The sequence below is a fragment of the Glycine max genome, chromosome 5, assembly GCF_000004515.6.
Source record: "Glycine max cultivar Williams 82 chromosome 5, Glycine_max_v4.0, whole genome shotgun sequence".
Lineage (NCBI taxonomy): Eukaryota > Viridiplantae > Streptophyta > Magnoliopsida > Fabales > Fabaceae > Glycine > Glycine max.
The window spans coordinates 19,383,737-19,392,434 of record NC_038241.2 but is presented as its reverse complement, the minus strand read 5'-3'; positions in this window follow the sequence as shown (position 1 = coordinate 19,392,434).

Genomic DNA, 8,698 nt, shown 5'->3' with positions numbered 1-8,698 from the left:
TTAAGTGCCTACCCCACTAACTTAACCTCTTGAGTGGGTACAGGAATGGGAGCATTTGCATCTCTAACTTCCTCAACACCAACCTTGACTTGATCATGGTGCAAAGGGATGTTGTGAACGGTTGTTGACCCCTCATAAAGTCTTCCTAGGGCAATCAGGTGGGGAGGATTTTCCTTGATGTACAACCTGCATTTCTCTGAGTCACCCGTGTCTAGGTCGTTCCCTGAGGGATCAATGCAACTCTCCTTTATGCTGACACGAGCAGCTAAAGGACCAACCTCAGGCTCAGGAGACAGTGCGAGTCCATGTGATTACACGTGCGATTGAAACTGGGACTGCATCTGGCTGAAGGACAACATTAGTTGTTGAGTCACTTTTTCTATGATTGGCTCCTCCAGCTGGTCCCTGATCTTTTGCATCAGCTGCTCCAGGTCTTCGAGAGCCATGGACAAAGAAGTGTGGAGGTCCTTGGAGTTGGTCCAAAGTATTGTTTGATCGTGACACCAGCTCCAGCAGCACGCACACGACCAGCGTGTTCTTGTCGCCCAATGGCAGCAGTCAGTACATCCCAATGTCCATGGGCGACAAAGGAACCCTGTGAGGCCTGCTCCTCCTAGGAATCTTGTAACGAACACATTTATTGGTTTACTGAAGCGCACAATAAACATAAATAATTGCAATTGACAATTGAAAGTGACTTACAATCTTGTCAGCAATTTCCTTTGATGCCTCAGACGTCATTTGGCCATTTTTCTTGGTGCGGGCCATCTTCCACTTCACGAGTCATCTGTTGGGAGATGGAGGATCAATCACAGTGTTAGTGCTTCTGGATTTAGCAGCTTCCTCCAATTGTTTCTTTTTCTTCTCATCCATCAACTTTTTTTTTACAAATTCATAATCCCCACGAGACAACACGTGAGGGGCAGTGTTTTGTTTCTGAATGGTCTGTACCTTCTTTCGCACATCATTTAAAAATTAAACATTATTCAAAGTTATTACTACTAACAATAATAAGTAAATTTAATGTTTAAAACAATGAAAATCACAAAGTTACCTCCCACGAAGGGTCTTTGTGGCTCTGACAAAATTGGGTCCACTTGCTAATGTCGTACTTTTTGCAAACAGTGTCATCGACACCGTCCTTGTCGGTTGCAAGTGCCCATTTCGATGTTAAATCAGACTTGAACTATCTCCACCGCTCCCCCAAGGTCTAAAGTATTTTCTTTTTCATCCTCAAATCAGATGCCTCTGGGATATCAAATCCAGCCTAACAAACGAAAAATGCATTTTATTGTTACTAAATTACAATTTTATTGTTAATCAACAAAATGCACCATTTAAGTCAAATACTTGAATATCCTCTCATATCAAATCCTTTTGGGCAACAGGGACTTGTTTCCAATTCTCATATGTGATATCTACCTTATCACGAGCGACAATCTACAAATATGTTCTTAACTTCTTTCTGTGGGGACCGTTGGCTTTCCCCATTGTAGGATCCACATGGACCAGGGGTCTCTTTGCCCCAACAGGTCTAGTAGCCAATGGTCTTAGTCGGGTCACTTTTCTTGTCCTCTTCATGGTAGAACGTGAATGTGATGTTGAATCAGTAGGAGGAGGAGGAGGAGGGGAGCTGGGTGGTGTAGCCATTTGTCTGTTAAGAAAAAAACATTAATTTTAAAAATGTTCATAAAATTATTTTATATTATGTAATTGAATAAACTAAAATGATGTACATGTAAAAAAAAATTACATTAGACGATGTTAATTAATTCTCCTTCATCATGATCATTACGATTTGCATGAACATCGTCAGCTTCTTCTTCTCCAACGATGTTAGGCGAGATTTGTGTGGACAAAAGACTAACATAAGTATCAATGAGTGAATCATCATCTTCAAAATTAACACCAATTGTTTTCCCTTGTAGAACCACTGACCACTGTTCATCACAAGGGTCTTGAACATAAAATACTTGTTTAGCTTGTTCTGCCATGATGAATGGGTCATTCTGGTAAGCGAGTTTCTTAAGATCTACCAATGTAAATCCTACATCATCGGTCCGCACACTGATATTGTTGTCAACCCACTTACATTTGAAAACACAGATGATGAATTTCACATAGTTAAGTTCCCAGATTTCTTCAACGAAACCAAAGTAAGGGATGGAAGCTACACAGGGATTGTCATCATGTACACTAGCGAAGTGTTGAGATTTAGCCCTTAGGGTAACCCCACTGTTTTGCATTGTACTTTTTTTGTCTTGTGATTTTGTATAGAATAAATACTTTTTTATATTGTATCCTTGCCAAGTTATAACATTTCTTTTAGGCTCATTTGCTAGCTTTCTTAATGTTTCAGAAGCATTATCATCAACAAAGATTGTGTCTTTAAACCAATCTAGGAAAGTCTTGTTATGCTCTTTCATGACCTTGTTCTTCGACATTTTTGGATTACATTCCTTCGCTAAACCTTCATGGCGAAGTATGTATGGAAAAACTTCATTATTGTTATTCACCCTTACCTCCCACTCTTTCGTCATGCCGAGACTCGGGAAGCCCAACAGGTTTTGCTTTTTTAATGTACTCTGAACAAAATTCAATGGCTTTTTCTGCAATGTACCTTTCCACAATAGATGCTTCCGGATGATGTAGATTCTTTGTATACACTTTTAAGATCTTCATGTATCGCTCAACCAGGTACATCCACCGCAAATAAATAGGCCCTCAACATTTGATTTCTCTGACCAGATGAATAATTAAGTGAACCATGATGTCGAAGAAAGCAGGAGGAAAATACATCTCCAACTGACACAATATAATAACAGCCTCGTTTTCCAACTCATCTAACTTGACAGGATCAAGGACTTTGCTACATATGGCATTGAAGAATAGGCACAGTCGAGTTATGGCAAGCCTAACTTTTTTAGGCAAAATGTCTCGTATGGCCATGACTAAAAATTGTTGCATCAAGACGTGACAATTGTGAGACTTTAAGCCTACCAACTTAAGATCTTTCAACTGCACAATGCTCTTAATATTTGAAGAGTATCCTTGCGGGATTTTGACACGACGCATACACTAAAAAAAACTCATCTTCTCCTTTCTAGACAAAGTATGACAAGTTGGAGGCAAGTATATTTTTTTTACCATCAAACCTTGGATAACACGTCCCAATGACACTATCACATACATTTTTCTCTACATGCATAACATCAATACAATGTCTAACATCTAAATCAGACCAATACGGAAGATCAAACAAAATCGACCTTTTCTTCCATATGCAAGTCTTACTTTTTTACTTCTTTTGGGTCTTTCCAAATATAGTATTCAGGTGTTGAACCCGTTGAAAGACCTGGTCACCAGTTAACGGTATCAGCGTAGTTTCATGCTTTTAACTTCCATTAAATGCTTTTTTCAATCGCCGGTAAGGGTGATGAGGTTTCAGAAAACATCGATGCCTAGTGTTTATTGTTTTTCTAACATGTTTTAGTTGTATGTAGCTTGTGTCTTCTTCACAGATGGGGGATGCACGATGGCCCTTAACACTGTAACCGCTCAAATTCCTATATGCTGAAAAGTCATTAATGGTACAAAAGAGCATTGCACGCAAATGAAAAGTCTCATTTTGAAACCCATCAAACACAAAAGCCCCCCACGTCCCACAACTTTGTCAAGTCTTCAATCAAGGGACTGAGATAAACATCAATGTCATTTCCTAACTGTCTTGGGCTCGATATCATCATAGACAACATCATCTATTTTCATTTCATGCACAACCAAAGAGGTAAATTGTAAATTACTAGCAAAACTGGCCACGAACTGTGTTGAGTGCTTAAACTGCCATATGGATTCATTCCATCAGTGGCTAGTCCAAGCCTAAGATTTCTTGCCTCTTTGCTGAAATCCAGATACAAACAATCAATCTTCTTCCACTGGGAGGAATCAGCCGGATGACGGAGCATTCCATCACAGTTTCTCCCATTTGCATGCCATGTAAGGTCTTTTGCATCATCTCCATTAGCAAACATACACTTGAACCTTATAATGATGGAAAGATACTGCAACACCTTTGTTGGGGGGGCCCTTCTTTGAGTTTTCGTCACTACTACACTCATCATCATCCTTCACTTTTTACTGTGATACCCCACACCTACGACATTTGTGCATTTCTTCAAACTCATGTCTGTAGAGTATGCAGTAATTAGGGCAAGCATGAATCTTCTGATACTCCATACCCATCGGACACAATATCTTCTTGGCCTGATAGTAACTTTTTGGCAACATGTTTTCCTCTGGAAGCATATCGTGCACTACTTGAAGAAGTGAACTAAAGCTTTTGTCACTCCACCCATATCTAGCCTTCACATTAACCAGACTTAACACCATTGACAACAACGTCAAGGAATTCTTGCACCCCGGATACAAAGGCTTCTTTGAATCAGTTTGCAATGTATCATACATAGGGGAATGTGCTTGTTGAAAAGACTCTTGTCCAAGATCACAAATCATATCCTCCAAGCGATCTCCCATTTCTACATCAAACGGTTCAGATTGGGACCCACTCTACATGTCTGTCAATTTACCATGCCATTCCCACGTTGTATAATTCTTCTTAATCGCATCACCCAACAGATGCTCCCGTATGTCATCCAGTATTTGTCGTCTCCCGTTCAAACAATTTATGCATGGAGAAAAAAATTTCCCATCCTCATCCGGTCGACTTCTTTCTGAAGCAAATTGCAAGAACTATCCCATGCCTTCCTCATATGCAGGGCTCATGTGACTTTCGTTCGTCCAACTTCGATCCATCTAAATAATAACTCTGTGATACTCACAAAGTTATTCGATGCTTGAAAATCTCAATTTTCATTAAAGGTGTGGCCCTATCCCATTCAGGAAAACATTTTATATGGTAGATTCATACGTCAAGTTTAAGTCTCTTTTGTTAAATTTGACGAAATTTCGGCAGCATTTCGCATTGATCTCTAAGTACACGACATGAAAGCGATGACATTAATTCCCCGACAATCAAGTATGCACTCAGAGAAAAACTAGAAATGCATTGTTCCAAAATTTCATCAAATTCAATAAAATAATCTTAACCTTAACGCATGAATCTACCATAAAAATATGACTCTTCCCAAATTGTCCAAACTGACAATTCAAGATTCAATACAACAATTAATGTAAAATGTCCACAAGAATCATTGTATTCAATCTCAAATGGAAAACAACATGATGAACAAAAGTTGTATATAAAGCAAAGTACATTAATCACAAACAACGATGTACAAAAGCATTGGTAACAAAAATGAGCATCAAAAGTTTATGAAAAACTTTCGTACCTATGATGATGATCAATATAGTGTACAACAACGAATGTCGTGATCAGGATGAAAACAAGAAGAAAAATAGTGCCTACAAATTAAATATTTCAATGCTAAGTGAGATATAAGACAAACTTGGATATATCAAGTAAAACTCGATCATATATATAAATTGAGATTCAGAAAAGCTCATGATCTTTGTTAGTCTTTTCTTCAGGCGTGATTGATGAGTTTGAACATATCTCCATTAGTGATAATTCCCTCAAACATCGATGTGCCTTTTTGTTCATATGATCACTACAAAAAAAAACATGATTTAGCGACCGAATTATGTACATCCCAAAAACCCTAGTCGCTAAGCGCTCAACGACCGAATTTCTATTTGGTTGCTATTTCGCGACCGAAATACTCAGTCGCAAGCACATAAAATTCGATTGCTATTTTGCTTGGGACCAAATCAACAACTGAAGTGTGGGGTTGCTAATAAGTAATTAAACTTTAAATATAAAATAAATTAAAATAAGATATGGTTACTAATTCGGTCGCTACTAAAAAAATTAAATTTTAAGTGTAATGTAAATTCAAATAAATTTCAGTCGCTAATTCGGTAGCTAATAAATAATTAAGTTTTTATTATTTATTGGAATATTATTTTTTATTTATATTTAAATTTATTTAATCAAGTGAGTAATTTTTTTAAACAATTAAATAATATAGTAAATAAACGTACTTAAATAAAATGAGAATATTTGCTATTTTTTAAAATATTTATGTATGTAATTTATTGATAGTATTTTTATCTATATTACAATAAGTAACATGAATATTTTAATATTGATAAAAAATAATTGTCACTAAATCACAAACATTATTTTAAAAGACAAATATGATATATATATATATATATATATATATATATATATATATATATATATATATATATATATATATAACTTATATAAATATACATATTGTAATTTATGTGAAAATAAAATTTAATCTTATATATTATATTTTAAAAGATAATATATAAGATTATAAAAATATAATAAATAAAAAAATTGAATTTGAACTATTTTTGCATAAAATTTATATTAATACTATATTTTGCAACAAATATTCAAATGAGCACTTAGGTGTCATGATAAAAGAGTGTGTTTCTCATTCTAAACATCATGGTTCTTGTCTTTCCTCAAGCATTTTTAAAGTTTTTATTTTTTAAGAAAATGTTAGTCAACTTTTTATGATAATCAACATTTGAAATTTAACCATCAACAGTTAAAATTAGGAGTGGGTAAGCGGGCCGACTCGCCCTGCATAAGCCCACATTGGTAGCGGACCGACTCGCCCTGCGTAAGCCCACATTGGTAGCAAATGGACCAGTCTGCCTCGCACTCTTACACGAACTTAATACATTGGTCCGCCCCACCCCGCGGGCCTAGTTTTTAAAGAAACACTTCAATTTGAAAATAAATATAGTTTTTTCTCTTATAAGTCAATTACACTCAATTATATATTTTTTAAAAAGTCTTAATAAATTTCTTACAAATACTCAATTACAAAAATTTTAACACAACCAAATAAATTTTCAACATAAATGAAAAGAAATTTTGGATTAGGCTTTTAGGATTAATTGAGTTTGGGTTGGCCTTGGTTAGTGGTTGCGGGTTTGCAGGCCAACCCATGGGCTCCGTGGTCCAAACCCGCACAGCTTGCGGATTATGTGGGACGGACCCAAAATCTTGCATAGCCATGGATTTTTTTATAAAAAAATTGGTCTATGGCCCGCGCGAACCACAAGCCCTGCTATCCGGTCCATGGACCCAAGCCTGTTTACCCACCCCTAGTTAAAATCAGCGACTCAAATAGTGAATTTTGAAATATAGGGAACTCAGATAGTGAATTAAAAAAATAGGAGGATCGATTTGGTGAAATAGGCAAAATAGGGGGATAAATTTTGCAATTAAGCTTTAAATTAAAGTAAATTTGGGATTTTAGTGAATGCATAAGTTACACATTGCATCTTATTGGGCCTTGCTCAATGCGCACGTTGTACTAAAGTCAAATTGGGTCTTCATCAATGCATAAATTTCGCTTCTGTCGTATTAAACTTTAATGAATCATTGGTGTTACACTTATACCTTATATTTTGAAATACTTAATTTTACAAATTTTGATTATCATATATTTTCATAATATAAAGGGTATTTATTTATTATCATTTTTAAATATTTATTTTGTACAAAACACAAATTAAAAGACTAATGATAAGCATGACTTATTTATCTTAATCAAATAATGTAAATATTATTTTGTTAATTTTATTAAAAATTATCATAGTATTGGTTTGTTAATTTAAAAATATTACTAATATACTAATTTCAGTACTTTCCTTGTATAAAATATATTTAAGTATATTATATATTTATTATGATTTATAATAAATTAAAATTTTAGTTTCTTCACTTATCTAGAAAAATGAGCATTCGATCGCTAATCTCAAAACATAAATCCGCATAGTGACTGAAAAGTTTTCGGTTGCTATCATCGTGATATAGCGACCGAGTCCTCTTTGGTCGCTATCTTCAACTACATATTGGCCGCTACTTCGGGGGCTAAAATACTTTTGTTTTTCATATATAGAAACCGAAGGTTTCAGCAACCCTTCATTGCAGTCTCTAATTCAGTCATTGACGCAAGTTAGCCATCATGATCAAATTCGGTCACAAATTCAGTCACAAGTTGCACCAAGAACTGGGTGGTCATTAAGATAGACCAAATTTTTTCGGTTGCTAAGGTAGACCAAATTTTTTCGGTCGCTAAATTATATTTTTCTGGTAGTGTGAAAGAATGTGATCATGACTTCCATTGGCAACCAGACACACGCTCACTCTCATCTCTATTTAGAATTTAAAAGCCTTTTCTGTCCAATGATGTTACACACTTGTGGCAGCACACCGGAGACCTTTTTCTGGTCACTATCATCATTGTCACAAAAATAATAAACTTGGTGCATATATGCAAGAGAATAAAGAACAAAAACTAATAAACACAGTTAAAAAAGAAAATTCAAATGCCACATTCTAACTCTCTTCCAGCTACTCTAGAAATAGTGTCATGCACTCCTCCATTCGATACTCTTAGTTTCTTGAAAATTGTATGCCACCAAATTATTGTTTAGGTAAATAAATAGAGGAATTGAGTATAAGGAAGAAAATTTTCAGAAGAAACGTGCTATATAACTAAACATTGGCCCAGAGATGACCATTCTAGATCATAAGCAGCAAGCTGCTGATGGTTTTTTATACTGCCTACAATATAAACGAAATTTGTTTAAAATGTGATACTTAAACTACATTATTCTAATA